The following is a 17050-nucleotide window of genomic DNA, read 5'->3' on the forward strand; positions in this document are numbered from 1 at the left end:
TTGCTACTCCAGCTTTCTTTTGATTTCCATTTGCATGGAATATCGTTTTCCATCCCCTCACTTTCAGTCTGTATGTGTCCCTAGGTCTGAAGTGGGTCTCTTGCAGACAGCATATATAAGGGTCTTGTTTCTGTATCCATTCAGCCAGTCTATGTCTTTTGGTTGGAGTATTTAATCCATTTACATTTAAGGTAATTATTGATATGTATGTTCCTATTACCATTTTCTTAATTGTTTTGGGTTTGTTTTCGTAGGTCTTTTCCTTCTCTTGTGTCTCCTGCCTAGAGAAGTTCCTTTAGCATTTGTTGTAAAGCTGGTTTGGTGGAGCTGGTTTCTCTTAGCTTTTGCTTGTCTGTAAAGGTTTTAATTTCTCTGTAGAAGCTGAATGAGATCCTTGCTGGGAGAGTCATCTTGGTTGTAGGTTTTTCCCTTTCATCACTTTAAATATGTCCTACCACTCCCTCTGGCTTGCAGAGTTTCTGCTGAAAGATCAGCTGTTAACCTTATGGGGATTCCCTTGTATGTTATTTGTTGTTTTTCCCTTGCTGCTTTCAATATTTTTTCTTTGTATTCAATTTTTGATAGTTTGATTAATATGTGTCTTGGTGTGTTTCTCAGATTTATCCTGTATGGGACTCACTGATCTTCCTGGACTTGATTTACTATTTCCTTTCCCATATTAGGGAAGTTTTTAACTATAATCTCTTCAAATATTTTCTCAGTCCCTTTCTTTTTCTCCTCTTCTTCTGGGACCCCTATAATTCAAATGTTGGTGAGTTTAATGTTGTCCCAGAGGTCTCTGAGACTGTCCTCAATTCTTTTCATTCTTTTTTCTTTATTCCTCTCTGTGGTAGTTATTTCCACTATTTTATGTTCCTGGTCACTTATCCATTCTTCTGCCTCAGTTATTCTGCTATTGATTCCTTCTGGAGAATTTTTAATTTCTTTTATTGTGTTGTTCGTCATTGTTTGTTTGCTCTTTAGTTCTTCTAGGGCCTTGTTAAACGTTTCTTGTATTTTCTCCATTCTTTTTCCAAGATTTTGGATCATCTTTACTATCAGTACTGTGAATTCTTTTTCAGGTAGACTGCCTATTTCCTCTTCATTTGTTTGGTCTGGTGGGTTTTTACCTTGCTCTTTCATCTGCTGCATATTTCTTTGTCTTCTCATTTTGCTTAGTGTGTTTGGGGTCTCCCTTTCACAGGCTGCAGGTTTGTAGTTCTCGTTGTTTTAGGTGTCTGCCACCAGTGGCTAAGGTTGGTTCAGTGGCTTGTGTAGGCTTCCTGGTGGAGGGGACCAGTGCCTCTGTTCTGGTGGATGAGGCTGGATCTTGTCTTTCTGGTCAGCACGACCACGTCCAGTGGTGTGTTTTGGGGCATCTGTGACCTTATTATGATTTTAGGCAGCCTCTCTGCTAATGGGTGGGGTTGTGCTCCTGTCTTGCTAATTGTTTGGCCGGGAGTATCCAGAACTGGAGCTTGCTGGTCGTTGAGTGGAGCTGGGTCTTAGTGTTGAGATGGAGATCTCTGGGAGAGCTTTCACCGTTTGATATTACGTGGAGCCAGGAGGTCTCTGGTGGACCAACGTCCTGAACTCGGCTCTCACACCTCAGAGGCACAGGTCTGACACCCAACCGGAGCACCAAGACACTGTCAGCCACACAGCTCAGAAGAAAAGAGAGAAAAAAAAGAAAGAACGAGAAAAAATAAAATAAAGTTATTAAAATAAAACATTAAATAAATTACTAAAAATTAAAAAAAAAAATTTTAAGTAATAAAAAAAAAGATAGAAAGAAGAGAGCAACCAAACCAAAAACTAAATCCACCAATGAAAACAAGTGCTACAAACTATACTAAAAAAAAAAAAAAAAAAAAGGACAGACAGGACCCTAGGACAAATGGTAAAAGCAAAGCTATACAGACAAAATCACACAAAGAAGCATACACATACACACTCACAAAAAGAGAGAAAGGGAAAAAATATATTTATCTTTTGGGAAGTCTGAGGTCTTCTGCCAGTGTTCAGTAGGTGTTCTGTAGGAGTTGTTCCACATATAGATGTATTTCTGATGTATTTGTGGGGAAGAAGGTGATCACGTCTTACTCCTCCGCCATCTTGAAGTTCTCTCCCACATCCACCTCTTGTTAAACTCCATCCCACCGAAGGCCCTGCCATCTGACCACTTATTCACTAGCTCTCATTCATTAAAGACTTTAGGTAGCTGGATCACGAGAAATTGTCAGCTCTCCAAACTTTCCTCTCAGATTTATAACTCAAAATCTCTGTCTGACCCACCCTCTCTCCTCTCAATTTGTATGCCAATCATTCCCACCACCTTTGTTTTGCAAATTCATTAGGACCTCTGGTCCAACAACCCACAACTGCTATGCATCCATCTCCTCCTTTTCCCTTCCTCTGCTTTGACTCCACACTCCTGACGTCAACAACTCCCTCTCCAGTATTTGCAATTTCCTTTCTGGTCTGCACTTTCACAGCACCTGCCCAGTTAAACCCTAGGTGGTGAATCAAGCTATGTGCTTTCTTGGTGCTTACATTAGGAACGTAAATACTGGAGAAAAACACGTGTGGAAGGGGAGGATTTTCTTTTCTGTCACCCACTTATCTTTTTCCTCTCATTGTCCAGGTGACCTTCATGAAGGGAAAGCTAAGGGTCCATCCTCAGTCCTCACCTTATCTGGCTTCTAACACAGCCCATGTTTCAGATTTTCCTCTAACCTCACTGTTATTCCTTCTCATCACCTGGACTGCTTCCTCCTCATCTCTCTGACCTCTTACTAGATGGAAGCACCCAGCTTCAGTCTTCATCCCTTGTCATCTCCTCCTTATCTCTACTCACTTCTCTGATAATTAGCTTCTGGCTTTAAATACCACCTGGATGCTGATGACTCTCAATGTCTATGTCTACCTCTCCCCTGAATTCCAGATATCCTTTTTGAATTTTGCCTTAGATATCTCAGAGGCATCTCAAATTTCAAATGCTTCAAACCCAGTTCTCTACCTGCCCACTCAGCCCCACCTTTTTTAGTATTAACATAGTCTTTCCATCTCGATAAAAGGCAACTTCATCATTCTATCTTTCTTGGGTCAAAAACTTAGTCATCCTTGACTCAATAAGTTCCTTTAAACCTCTGTCTAATCTGTCATCTAATCCTATCAGCTCTCTATTCTGCTCTCCTCTATGTAGGATGCTGGAGAACATTACCCTTTATTTATAGCCCTTTCATCTCAACCATTAATGACATCATTTAAATGCAGTGGTCAGAAGGAAACAAGTTTGCTGTGGTTCTCAACCTTGGCTGCACACTGGAATCATTGGGGTGGGGGGGGCAGGAGGCAGTGCCTGTGTCCCACCTGCAGAGATTCTCATTTAATTGGTCTGGGGTATGGCATACCGCTCCTGGCCCCCACCCAGGTGATTCTAATGTGCAGTCAAGTTTTAGGGCTTAAAGAGAGAGACCGAGAGACCTGGTGAAAATCATTAGTATTAATCAGTGTTTAAATGTCAAGTAGATTTCAGAATCAGTATCACACACTAAAAACAATATCCCCCAAATTAAAATAAACAATAATAATAATTAAAACTGGAAATCGATACCAATATGTTCTATTCTTTTTGAATAAGCCTTATAATTTCAATCTTTACTTTTATAATCTTTTCTTTCTCATTTTTATAAGAATCTTTTTTATTAGTTCTATATACTGATCATTTGATGAGAAAATCGTAATCCCAGCTAAAAATTGGCCAGATTATCACCAGATCTCAGCTCTGGATCCTCTCTGTGTTTTCTTTTCAAGCACTGACATTTCTCTGAATCTTGAGGGAAATGAGCTGAAAAGCTCATCCCAATATTAGGCAGGGTTGAAGGACTATAACAATTTAAGAAGGTCAGTTTTATTACCTTGATTTCCTTTTTCAGTTCTCGAGCATTTTCCTCTGAAGGCATCAGGCTGTGGGGTGACCAGTTTGCAGTTTTTTAATGATAAGTTAACAAACAAGGGGAAAGAGACACTTGAGAAGTTAAAAAATGATAGGGAAAAACAACTCAAAGAGTGGTGGGTGAGAGGAAGGAGGAAAGAAGAGACAAAGGAGGTGAGGGCTGGCACTTCTCAGTTCCTGCTATTAGAGGAAGTTGGGAAAACAGATGAGCAGCTGGTGGACCCTGTGACGGGGGGCCCATCATTACATCAGAACCTACCATTTCCCCTCCCCATCCTAATTTCTATTTTCCTCTGATTCAAATTTATGTTTGTTAGAATCTGTGCAATAAAGTGTTTGCAGTCTTATTTCCCCTGAGAAATTCCCTATGGATGTCACAATTGTACATCGAACAAATATTTATACTTATGCAGTTGCATAACATTGAAATAAGAATTTAGCATTAAACAAAAGCCTGTTTACTAGAATTGAAGGGTACTTTAGATTAATCCAAAAATACAGATTGATTTGCCTAATAGTAATATTAAATTTTTCCCATGATGCTAATTATTCCAGGGATATACCAGAGCAAGCTTGTCTTAATCTGAAACCTAAACTGTATTTCTTTTAAAACATGTCAACCAGAGTGCAATCAAGGAAAACAACTTCTTGTTTAAAAAAGAAAAACAAAACAAAGAATAGAATAAACTCAATTTTGTGAGTAAACAATTCTGTGGTGCATTTTACTTGTTTGTTTTATTTTATTTTTACACTTATTTTACCCCTCCTTGTACTTCCAAGCTTGAATTATGAGTACACTTCTCGAAATACTTTAAGCAAATGAAAAAATATTCATCACACTATTAAAACAAATATCCCAAAATATCTTCTATGGTCACAGTTTTCATATCTGAACATTTAAATATAACTCTGTGTATGACCAGTAATGCTTGTTTTTTTTTTTTCAATCATTTCTAATTTGACTTGTAAAACACGGAATTTTTCTATTTTTGAAAAATTGTCTAAAAAAATAAGAACAAGCCTTTCTCTTCAATGTTACACATAAAGGACCTTCTTTGTCACCTTCTCTCCTGGAATGGTAACAAGCCGACCCTACCTTCCCTCCTCTAAACAAGGCAATGATGGTTCATGCAGGAAATTCAAATCTGGCCTGAGGCAGCCCAGTGATTTTCCAGATGGAGGCAAAGGGAGAAGCTGAGAAGCTCTGGGTATCTGCAGTCCGCAGAGCTGGGAGAAGTCGGCCACCCAGTGGAGGATGGAGGCCATGACGGTTACTTGTAATAGTAGTTTGGTGCAGGTCTTTTGGGGCATCAAGAACTGCTTCTACAGAGTCCTGGGTCATAGCTTCCATTCGAGACATGGTGTTCTATCGGGAAAATGCCAACAACAAGCAGCCATATTTAAACCCAAGACACAAAATGTTCTATAAATGACAACTATGCAGTAGTGCCCTATATAAGAGCATAAAGTATGCTCTAAAGTGCCACATAAAGTACTGAGTGTTTAACAAATCCTGTCTCATTTCTACAGTGATTACCAATGTATTCTGTGTGTCTTTTCCTATTCAATAGTGAAAACAAGGTGGGAAGGATATTTATCCCCCACTACTATGATTAAAGTTGTACTTTTTCAGTATCTGCAGAGAATATTTTTCATCTGTTCAGATCCATGCAATAATGTACCTCAGTTTATGGCTCTCTTTCAAAAGTGACTGACATGTTCAAGCAAAGTTAAGGGATCGGCAAAAAAGGGCAAGAAGACCTAAATAGACATTTCTCCAAAGAAGATGTACAGACTGCCAACAAACACGTGACAGGATGCTCAACGTCACTAATCATTAGAGAAATGCAAATCAAAACTACAATGAGGTATCACCTTACACCGGTCAGAATGGCCATCATCAAAAAATCTACAAATAATAAATGCTGGAGAGGGTGTGGAGAAAAGGGAACCCTCTTGCACTGTTGGTGGGAATGTAAATTGATACAGCCACTATGGAGAACAGTATGAAGGTTCCTTAAAAAACTAAAAATAGAACTACCATATGACCCAGCAATCCCACTACTGGGCATATACCCTGAGAAAACCATAATTCAAAAAGAGTCATCGGGCTTCCCTGGTGGCGCAGTGGTTGAGAATCTGCCTGCCAATGCAGGGGACACAGATTCGAGCCCTGGTCTGGGAAGATCCCACATGCTGCAGAGCAGCTGGGCCCATGAGCCACAATTACTGAGCCTGCACGTCTGGAGCCTGTGCTCCGCAACAAGAGAGGCCGCGATAGTGAGAGGCCCGGGCACCGCGATGAAGAGTGGCCTCCGCTTGCCACAACTAGAGAAAGCCCTCGCACAGAAACGAAGACCCAACATAGCCAGAAATAAATAAATTAATTAATTAATTAAAACAAACAAACAAAAAAATAAGTTCCATTAAAAAAAAAAAGAAGAGTCATATACCACAATGTTCAGTGCAGTTCTATTTACAATAGCCAGGACATGGAAGCAACCTAAGTGTCCATCAACAGATGAATGGATAAAGAAGATGTGGCACATATATACAATGGAATATTACTCAGCCATAAAAAGAAACGAAATTGAGTTATTTGTAGTGAGGTGGATGGAACTAGAGTCTGTCATACAGAGTGAAATAAGTCAAAAGAGAAAAACAAATACCGTATGCTAACCCATATATATGGAATCTAAAAAAAAAAAAAATGGTTCTGAACAACCTAGGGGCAGGACAGGAATAAAGATGCAGACATAGAGAATGGACTTGAGGACATGGGGAGGGGGAAGGGTAAGCTGGGACGAAGTGAGAGAGTGGCACAGACATACATACGCTACCAAATGTAAAATAGATAGCTAGTGGGAAGCAGCCGCATAGCACAGGGAGATCAGCTCGGTGCTTTGTGACCACCTAGAGGGGTGGGATAGGGAGGGTGGGAGGGAGACACAAGAGGGAGGAGATATGGGATATATGTATATGTATAGCTGATTCACTTTGTTATACAGCAGAAACTAACACAACAATATAAAGCCATTATACTCCAATAAAGATGTTAAAAAAAAAAAAAAAAGTTAAGGGATCTGGACCTAGAGCCCAGGCCAGGCCGCCCACATGTATTTGTGCTCTCTTCTTTTGGTTTCTTTTGTCACATTATTCCAGTTTGCCTTATGTTTTAAATGATTGTTTTCAGGTACACATACAGGCATCGATTTGAAGGCATCAGTTCCGCCGCTTCCCACCTCCAGTCCTGGTCCAGGTAGAGGTAACTCCCCGTACGTCTGTCAGCTGTTTCTCTGAATAAAATGCTTCTGCTGCTATTTTCAGATCTGTGGGGGGCAGACTGCCTCAGTTTGGGTTCCCTCAGAAGTAGACCATGAGACAAGGATTCAAGGGCAGGATGGGGAAGTCAGATGAGGTGGGGAAGGCAGCCAGGAAAGGGTACATCACCAAACCAGCTGCCACTGTGGGCACCTGGAGCCAGACCCCAGGGCAAAATGGAGCCAGTGGACAACGGAGCCCAGGATCACTGGTTGAGGGCTGCTCCTGTCAGCAAAGTGAGTTCTGGCAGGCAAAACCCTGGAGCAAAGAAATGCAGAAGCTGGCAAGTGGACACAGAGCCGCTGTGTGCTGCCATGGGCAGGACCAGGTGTCTGGGCAGGGCACTGGTTGCACCCATTACAGCCATCGTACCTAGATGAGCAAGTCACCAGCACACACCCTACCTCTCCTTCCCATCCTCCCAATACCACCATTTGTTAATCCTTCTTTGGAAATCCTTGTAACTTTCGGTATATACTAACAGCTTTCTTTTTTGTTCCATCCACAATAGGCAGCATCTCATCCTCTTAAGATGAAGACTTTCAGACACCACCCCACCCCCCAGCCTCCCACCTCTCAACTTCTGATTATATTTTCTTTCTCAGTTGCATTGTTCTATAGCTATACTAAGTCCTGGGAGTTCAGCCTATAGTTTAATTTTAAAAGTGCATTTAGGCGTCCGTGCCCAAGCCTCGCGGGTCTGCGGCCGCAGCGCGAGGCGCCGGAGCTCGAGGGGCGGGGTTTGGGGTCGGGCTGGCTGCCGCCACGGCCGGGAGTCAGGACGTGTTCGATGCCCTCGTGATGGCGGATGAGAGGTTTCACGGGGAAGGGTATCAGGAAGGCGATGAAGAAGGAAGTAGTTTGGGTATGATTGAAGGAAGTCAGTACGGCACGTTACATGGAGCTAAAATCGGATCTGAGATCGGGTGCTACCAAGGTTTTGCTTTTGCTCGGAGATGTCTCCTGCACAGTCCCACCACTGAGAAAGACAGCAAAAAGATGAAGGTCTTAGAATCGTTGATTGGAATGATTCAGAAATTCCTTTATGCTGACCCTACTTATGATAAACTTCACGAAGACTTAGAATTAGAGGGAAATTTAAGCAGCTTTGTTCATTACTAAACGTTCAGCCCGACTTTAAAATTAGTGCAGAAGGTTCCGGACTTTCATATTGAGGATGACAGATGCACAAAGACGAAACATCAAGGAACAGATGTTCATATATTAAGTGTTTAAAAATGTGATTAAAGGCAAAACAATGATGGAGGATTCATTGTTTTGCAGGGAGGGTTCCAGCTTGGCCTGTGAACAGGCTTCCTTCCCCCGAGGTCTGCCGGGTCGCCTCGGTGCCCCCCATGGGGCCCCTCCACACGAGCCCGTCCTTTGTTGGGCCCTGTCTGCTCTGCAGTGTGAACATGGCCCTGGCAGAGCCCTCGCAGGGCTGCTCTTCTCTGGTCCAGGGTCCAGGCCACTGGCTCACGGGTTCTCATCACCTGGCAGGCCTGGCTGGATCTAGACTCGGGTTGGCTCTGGATAGGATAAACCTCCCCTTTACCCCCTGGACTTTGGTCAGTGCTCAGAGGGACAGTTTTTTAAGAAATGAGAGCCACAGGGTTGACACGAAGCAGGTTAATGGGAAGGAGTGATGGGTTCTGTGACATTTATTGACCCTTGAGATGTGCCAGTGCTGTGACCTGCTTCTCATGTTTTATTTAGTCCCTTCAGGAACCCATGAGGTGGGCGTTATTCCCGTTTTATAGATGAGGAAGCCGAGGCCCAAGAGACTGCCTGGTCCAAGGGCACTGGGCGGCAGAGCTGGGACTCCAGCCCTGTCTCCTGGTGCCTGCTCTGGAACGCACAGTCACACCCACAGGCTCGGGGTCCCTGCTTGCAGGTCCCCACTATGCCCCGTGGAGTCCTGGGGCATCGTCCCCTGTGGCCATGGACGTGGGCACCTGGCTGAGAGGAGGAGAGGCCAGCCCTGTCCCCAGGGGGCCGGGACGTGCTCTTCCTGTGTCCCCAGGTGGGTGGGGCTCTGCAGCATCAAAAATGGTCAAGAGGAGGAGACTTCAAGGCCACCGTTCCATGTGCAAAAACTTTGGAGCCTTACTGCAGCCTTCCTTTTAGTGTGAGTTCTTCTCTGTCTTCTGCCCGGACTTAAAAGGCATCATCTGTACACACCGCACGGCCTCAGATGCGCCTTCGTCACAGACACCAGCAGCGCTTATCTCTGGCTGGTGGGATGGAGGGGCTTTTGTTGTCATTTTCCTGGGCGGATTTTTGTGCTTCCTAAACTATCTGTTTGGATAATGTATTATTTTTATAATTGGAGAAAAAAATAAACAGCATATTTTAAAGCAAAAAAAAAAGTGCATTTATGTGACTACACAGTATTTTTCACTGCAGAGCTAGTGTTCACTATAATTACATTTCTTTTGTATTCAATCTTTTCCATTTTTCCTGAGGTTTCTGTCTTTTAATGTTCTTGCACTTTTTGCCTTTGTTTCATAATGACATTTTTCCTTAACCTCTTCTACCCATCAGGGGTCAGGTGTTCTGTTGTACCCCTTTTCTCTGTAGAGTTTCTTTGCAGTGCCCTCCATGGTGCTGCTCTAGTCTGGACTCCTTCTCTCTGCACCTATTGTCAGCCTCAGACTTCCTGACACTGCTTTCCCTGGTTGGATCCACTGTTGCCTATATCCCGTTCTCCTTTTTTTCTTGGTATATTTACTCCCTAGTTTTACTTGAATATATCCTAAGAAATAATGTGTGGGAAGTAAACTTCCTTTCACTTTGGAAATTTATTGTTCTCATCTTCAGCTTAGTAAACAGTTGCATTGCTTTTGACTCTAGATTATCACTTTTCTACTTTCTAGGGATACAGCTGCAAAATCTGATGCATTTTGATTCTTATTCCTTTGCAAATGGTCTGTTTCCTCCTCCATTTTGGAAGCTTTTAAGATCTTTTCTCTTTACCCTTGGTGTTCTGAACTTTGCAATGGTGGGTCTAGATGTGTGTGCTGCCAGAGGTGCTTCCAAAGGCAGAGGCTGGGGGAGAAATACCCTGGCTTCCCTCTTCCTCTGCCCTCCAGTCTCTTGCCAGTGCCCCCACTGGCCAGCTCCCCCTGGGAGCAGCAGACCTGAGAGCCTGGGAAACATTACCTGGAGGAGTCACACCCAGGAATACAGAGCAGGGCAGGGGAAGGGCAAGGGATAAATCTGAAGGCAGACAAGCCCAGGACCAGGGCAATTAAGATGACAAAATGTCACATAGAATACAATCTCACTTTGCTTTTTATGGTTTTAAAGGTTATAAAAGTAAAACATACTAGTTGTACAAAATCAAACAATATGTAGGTCTCCATTAAAAAGTGAAAGTCCTCATGCACAGCCCACCCATGATACTCCCTGCCCCAGGGAATAACACTGTGGGTTTCAGTAGAGATCCTATCTGTGCATTTACAAGCTTTACAGACACAGGCACATGTGATATGTACGTAACGCATTCTCACTGTTTCTTTTACATCCCCTTTGCTCAATTCCGTCAGGCTGATTAAGTTCTCATGTTTCCTTTGCCTTCTTTAAGTAGATTAGAAATTACACAGCTATTTTACAGTTTTGACTCAAATAGTTCAATGAAATATTCTATATAAAAATATATATGTATATATAAAATATGTGTCTCCATTACTCAGCCTAAGATGTAAGAGTATTGCTGAAATATCCAGAAAGCCCCCTAAATTATAACCCCCTCCCACCCAACAACAACCACTAATCTGAATGTTGCTTTTCTTAAAACTGTATTTTAAACTATATGTTATTTTTAAATACTATACTGGTAACTAATTGTGGTGGGTTTTTTAAACTTATATGAAAGGTGACATAAGTATTCTTATACAACTTGCAATTTTTACTCAATATTATGACTTTTTGTTAGATTCACACATATTGCTATGAAACTACGAAATATTATCAAGAAAATTTTTTTAAATTCATAAATGGAGAGAGATACCTTCTCTTCTGACATCTTAAGAAAGATGTCATTTCTCCCCAAATTAATCTATAGATTCAATGTAATCCCAATCAAATTTCCAGCAGGTTTCACTGTAGACGTTGACAAGCTGATTCCAAAATTCATATGGAAATGCAAAGGATCTAGAATAGCCAAAACAACTTTGAAAAAGAAGAACAAGTTTGGATAATTTACAGTACTTGATTTCAAGACTTATGAAGCCACGGTAATGAAGACAGTGTGGCATTAAAATACACAAATAGATAAACAGAACAGAATAGGGTCCAACAATTGACCACAAATACATGGACAACTGATTTTCAACAAAGGTACAAAGGTGATTCAGTAGAGGAAGAATAGTCCTTTCAACAAATGGTACCAGAACAATTGAATGTTCATATGCAAAAGCTAGAACTTCAACCCATACCTTGCACCATACACAAAAATTAATTCAAAACAGATGATAGACCTAAATTCAAGGCCTTTAAACTACAAAATTTCTAGAAGAAAACACAGGAGAAAATGTTCTTAAAATTTTAAGAAAATCTTAAAAGCTAAGAAATTTTTCTTAGATATAATACTATGATTCAAAAAGAACAAATTGATAAATTGGACTACATCAAAATTAAAAACTGCTCTTCAAAGACATAGCTAAGAGAGTGGAGAGACAAGCACCAGGTTGGGATATACCTGAAAAAGGACTTTCATACACAATATAGAGAGAGAGCTCTCACTACTCCAAAATAAGGCAAACAACCCCCCAGAATGGTCAAAATATCTGAAAAGACACTTAACCATGATGAAACTTATAATTTGATAAGCCTTGACATATGTATACACTCATAAACACAGTTTTTACCAAAACTGGTGGCAAGAAAAAGCACATATCATTAGGGAAATGTACATTAAAACCACAATAAGATACCATAACTCCTATTAGAGTGGCTAAAATTGAGAAATATCCACAAAGGCAAGGATGTGGAACAAGTGGGACAATCATGCCACTCCTAGGTATTTACCCAAGAGAAATTAAAAACATATGTCCATACAGAGCTTGTACATAAATGTTCATAGCGGCTTATCTGTAATAGCCAAAAACTGGAAACAACGCTAATGCTCATCAATAGGTCAGTGTCCGTAAGCAAATAGTAGAATATCCCTATAATGGAACACTACTCAGCAATAAAAAGGAATGGACTATTGACACATATAACAACACAAAGGAACCAGTATGCGGAGTCAAAGAAGCCAGATATTTATATGAAATTCTATAAAATGCAAGCTAATCTATAGTGATAACAAGAAAGCAGATAAGTGATTTCCTGTGCAACAGGAAACTTTTAGGGGTGATGGTATGTTCATCATCTTGATTGTGGGTAAATAGATACGTCAACACATCAAATTATACACTTTAAATATGAGTAGTTTATCGAACGTCAATTATACGTCAAGAAGGCTATGTAAAAAATATTACTTTCGAAGACTCAACTTACGTCTAAGATCTGCTTGAGAAGTTACAATGTCTCCTTACTAAAAATTAGTTTACTTTTGTTCTTCCAAACAATTTTATTAAATTTGTAACTTCCTCCTTAATCTGTATTACTTTGTACATATTATATATGCAATTGGTGTGAGGTACATACTTACTGGCTCACTTTGGAAATCCTGGAGGTTCCATAAAAATACCTGGCTTTGCTCTAAGTAGAAATATGCACTGAAATAGATGACTCCTCCCGTAGCAGGGAAAAGCCTGGACAGTTCATTCTAACATTAAATTGGCAATTATGTACATGTGTCCATTTAATTTACCCAACCAAAGCTGTCAGTATCCTCGTGAGGGCCGCAATCAACAAGGATACAGAGACCAACCCCCACCCCAGTTAAAGTCACCATTCTATTGCCTGGCAAAAAATAATGCCCCTCAGAAGGAGCATATACCATTTGGATTACACTTTATGAGAGTCAAGAGTGTACACTTTGGACCCAACCGGCTGAGGTAAACTTGGCCTTACCTCACTTTGTAGATAATCTTAATTTGAATCATCTGAAACTGAACAATCGTATCTGGCCCTAAGTGAAGAGCTAATGCAAGATAGGCCATAGTGTTAAAATTAAATCAATAACTAGGCACTAACAGTTTATACTTTGGGAATGGTGGTCTTTGGGCTGCTGTGGGTAAAGCTCCCATGACCAGCACCCTCGAAGCCTTGCTCTGTGGGCCAGGTGTCCCTATTTTACTGGTCCTGTGCTATCACCACCACAGGTAAAAACCAGCCTTCCCATTTCACTTTGCATTGATTGGATGATGGAACAAATACAAGGATCTACTTAAAGAGTTTTGTAACTCCTCTGTTGCCAGTCAGTAAGACAAAGGGTAAATTACGGCAAGAAATCCTTGGAAAATACTGTCCCTTTGGGCTGAGGCTCCTAGCCATTTGCTATACGACTATCCAACCACCTGGGAAAGGAAGAGCTTGATTGTACGAGTGTTCCCAAAGGCTGTGCTGTTTGTTTTTAAAGAGAGAATTTATACAAGCTCAACAAGGGAAGGCATGAAGTGGGCTGCAAAACTCATCAGTCTGGGCTTACCTGGTGGCGCAGTGGTTGAGAATCTGCCTGCCAATGCAGGGGACACGGGTTTGAGCCTGGTCTGGGAGGATCCCACATGCTGCGGAGCAACTAGGCCCGTGAGCCACAACTACTGAGCCTGTGCGTCTGGAGCCTGTGCTCCGCAACAAGAGAGGCCGCGATAGTGAGAGGCTCAAGCACCGCGATGAAGAGTGGCCCCCGCTCGCCGCAACTACAGAAAGCCCTCGCACAGAAACGAAGACCCAACACAGCCAAAAATAAATAAATAAATAAATTTATTTTAAAAAAACTCATCAGTCAATTCCCCCTCTCTCTCTCAGAAATTAGGCATGCTTGATACTTGGAAAGTCTATATTAGTGACTAGAGAACATATTTATGGCCCGTGGTGCCCCAAATGGGCAAATCTATAGTTGAATAACATCATGAGCAATTATCATGGTGATAAATAAGGCTGTCGGTTCACTTCTCACCTTGAGGGCATGTCCACAGCACTGCACTGAACCAACTTCTCCAGGTCCTTCTTCCTGCCCCTCCTGACCAAGGGGAACGCCACTGCTGGGAATTCTGAAAAGGGGAGGGAAATACCTCACCAGGAGTCACCATCTGCTTATAAGTTAATAGTACCATAAAAAAATAGAAAGAACTTTGCTGAATAACACTCTTGGCCAACGTATGGCTCTTGATGTTCTGAATCTTTGTGCTCATTGCCTTGTAAGAAAAATAAGTGAATGATTAAGGCTTGGCAAAGAGAGGAGCATCTCTCATAATCTGGTCAGTATTCCCTAAAACAATAGCCATACATTTTTACTAGTTAAAGAAAACAAACATATGAAATAGCAAAATTTTCAAACTACAGCAAAATTCTTCAGTTGTTTACTGACTTTTTCCTCTCCTTGATATAGTTTTATTACCTTATGGAAGATTTTCTCGTTTTTCTCCAGAAGGGACATCTTTATAAACAGTAAAGAGGGAAGGGAACAAAATCAGAGGAGGAACAAATCACAAACGGATGGACTTTAAAACTTCTCCTCACCTTTAGTTTGCCTGCAGATTCTTCTACTGTAAAAGCCTCAAGCACCCGAGTCATTATTACCTGTAAGTCTACACTTGCACCTTATCACCCATGTCTTCTGAGGGCTTACACTCATATTCCCTAAATCATCCAAGAACAAAACAGATTTAGAAACAGTTCTAACTCCGAAGAATCTTATCATCCTTTTCCACATTACAATTAATTTTACCCTCTTCTTTCCATCTCCTCTCCTTCCCAACTCCTTCCATCTCCTTGAAAAGTGTCAGCTCTCAATTATACTGTTGACTTTTCACTCAGGACACTATTTACTGAACCATCTGGCTGTGAGGCTACATTGCCACATATCAGTAACATTCTGGGGATTTAGAGATTCAGTAGGCTGAACGATGTGTTGTTTCACGTGAGCAGAGCCCACCACTCTGTGGCACAATAATGCTCATTCCTGAGACACAGAGTACAAGGGGCAGGAGGTGGTTTGAGAGCCTACAGCAAGATAACTGAGTGAAAGACTAATTTGTATTTATTCCCTTTATATGTTCCCTTTCATCTCATTTCAGACAAGGAGGCAGGGCTTTAATATCTCCTTCCCTCAGTGATTTTAAAAGTGGAAAACAGAAGTCACTTTCAATCAGAGGCTCTTCTGTCTTTTGCAAGCATCTAACCTACCTGCAGAGAGGATGCCAGGAGTCCCAGGGGATGAGCAGATGGGTGCCTTTAAGAGCAAAAAGAAAAAGGGACAAACCCAGGGCCTGGAAAGGAGACATAGGTTGGTGGGTCCCAAGGTAAGGAGAGATTCACATTCAACTCTTAACCCTTGCAGAATGGAAAGGCCAGACCCCAGGTACAGATGCCCCATGTCTTACCAACTACCCCCATGCCAAGCACAGCACAGCCATGGGGTCCAAGGGACCATACAGGCTGCAACAAAGGGCCCCTTAGCAGCAACTGGTAGACCATGACCAGTGTCCATAGGGGCCAAGATCCCAGGTCACTGGCACAACACTGAGTGGTATAGGAGCTTCCAGCTGGATTTAAGCTAATTTAAAGAAAATTCAGAAATGTCACATTTTTTGCACATCCCAGTTGGCACGCTAAGAGTCATGTGCGGACCTCCCCTGGGGGTTGAGTGATGTATATCTGTGGCTGACATTGATTACAGGTGCTGGAATTTAAGCTAATTCATCCTGAACACATGGTCGTGACTGTATTGTAGAATGGTGTGTAAAAAGATGAGTGTAAACTCTTGGAAAACACACCTGATTAGCAAATACCAAGGATCTGTGATACGGTTCGTTTTGAAAGAGTAATTCATAATGCTTTAAAATCCCTGGCCCTCTGTTAAAAGTAACAAAATACAAATCACTTCTTCGGTTACTATTATCTTGACTTGGTGGAAGTAAATTCAAAGCAAGACAATATCAACTAACAAAAAATAAATAAAAGGATTGTTTTCAATATTGTACAATTTGTATAAATTATAAACAAACAAATAAATCCTGGGCAGTTACAAGGTGGTCAGAGAAGGAAGTGAGCACAATGACAGCTTTGTTGGTTTGCTAAGATTCAAGTTCTCTAATTCTTAGGAAAATATCTAGAAAGATTTTAAGGTCTCTAAGTTAATTTGTCTTTTTAAAAATTAAAATCCTCCCCAGAGAAGGAAAGGCAAAGAGTAGCCAATAGACATGCCACCTGGGAAAAGGGCCACTATGTTGGGACAGCAGTTTCAGGGAAAACCATTGTGTGTGTGATGGACACGACAGTTACAGAAACTGCAAGGTTTTCCAATGATGTTTCCAATAATGAGACTCCCACCCCCAGAGGAGAGATATCTGAATCTTGGTTAGGAAACATTACCAAGGAACTGTGGCTATTGCAGTACCGGAAGTGCTCAGCAGACAGGCCTCCCTCCAGCCCTCAGTGGCTTTATCGCCTAATATCTTCCGTTTTGCTCACCCCACTCCAGGCACACCGACCTCCCCGATGTTCCCTCCACCCACGGCCTTTACCTGCATTCCCTCTGCCTGGAATGCCCTTCCCAGACACCAGTGGGGCCCATTCCCGTGCCTTCAGCCCTTTATTCAAACAGCACCTTCTCAGCAAGGTCTTCTCTGCCTAAAATTGCCACCTCGGCCCCAG

At 41.7% G+C, this 17050-nt stretch overlaps 1 pseudogene; it reads left to right on the forward strand.

Moving 5' to 3' along the window:
* Positions 1 to 7455: 7455 nt before the first annotated feature.
* Positions 7456 to 8454, forward strand: LOC137760614 (protein LTO1 homolog pseudogene; annotated as a pseudogene).
* The last annotated feature ends 8596 nt before the right edge of the window (positions 8455 to 17050 follow it).

Source organism: Eschrichtius robustus, chromosome 3 (assembly GCF_028021215.1).
Source record: "Eschrichtius robustus isolate mEscRob2 chromosome 3, mEscRob2.pri, whole genome shotgun sequence".
Taxonomy (NCBI): Eukaryota; Metazoa; Chordata; class Mammalia; order Artiodactyla; family Eschrichtiidae; genus Eschrichtius; species Eschrichtius robustus.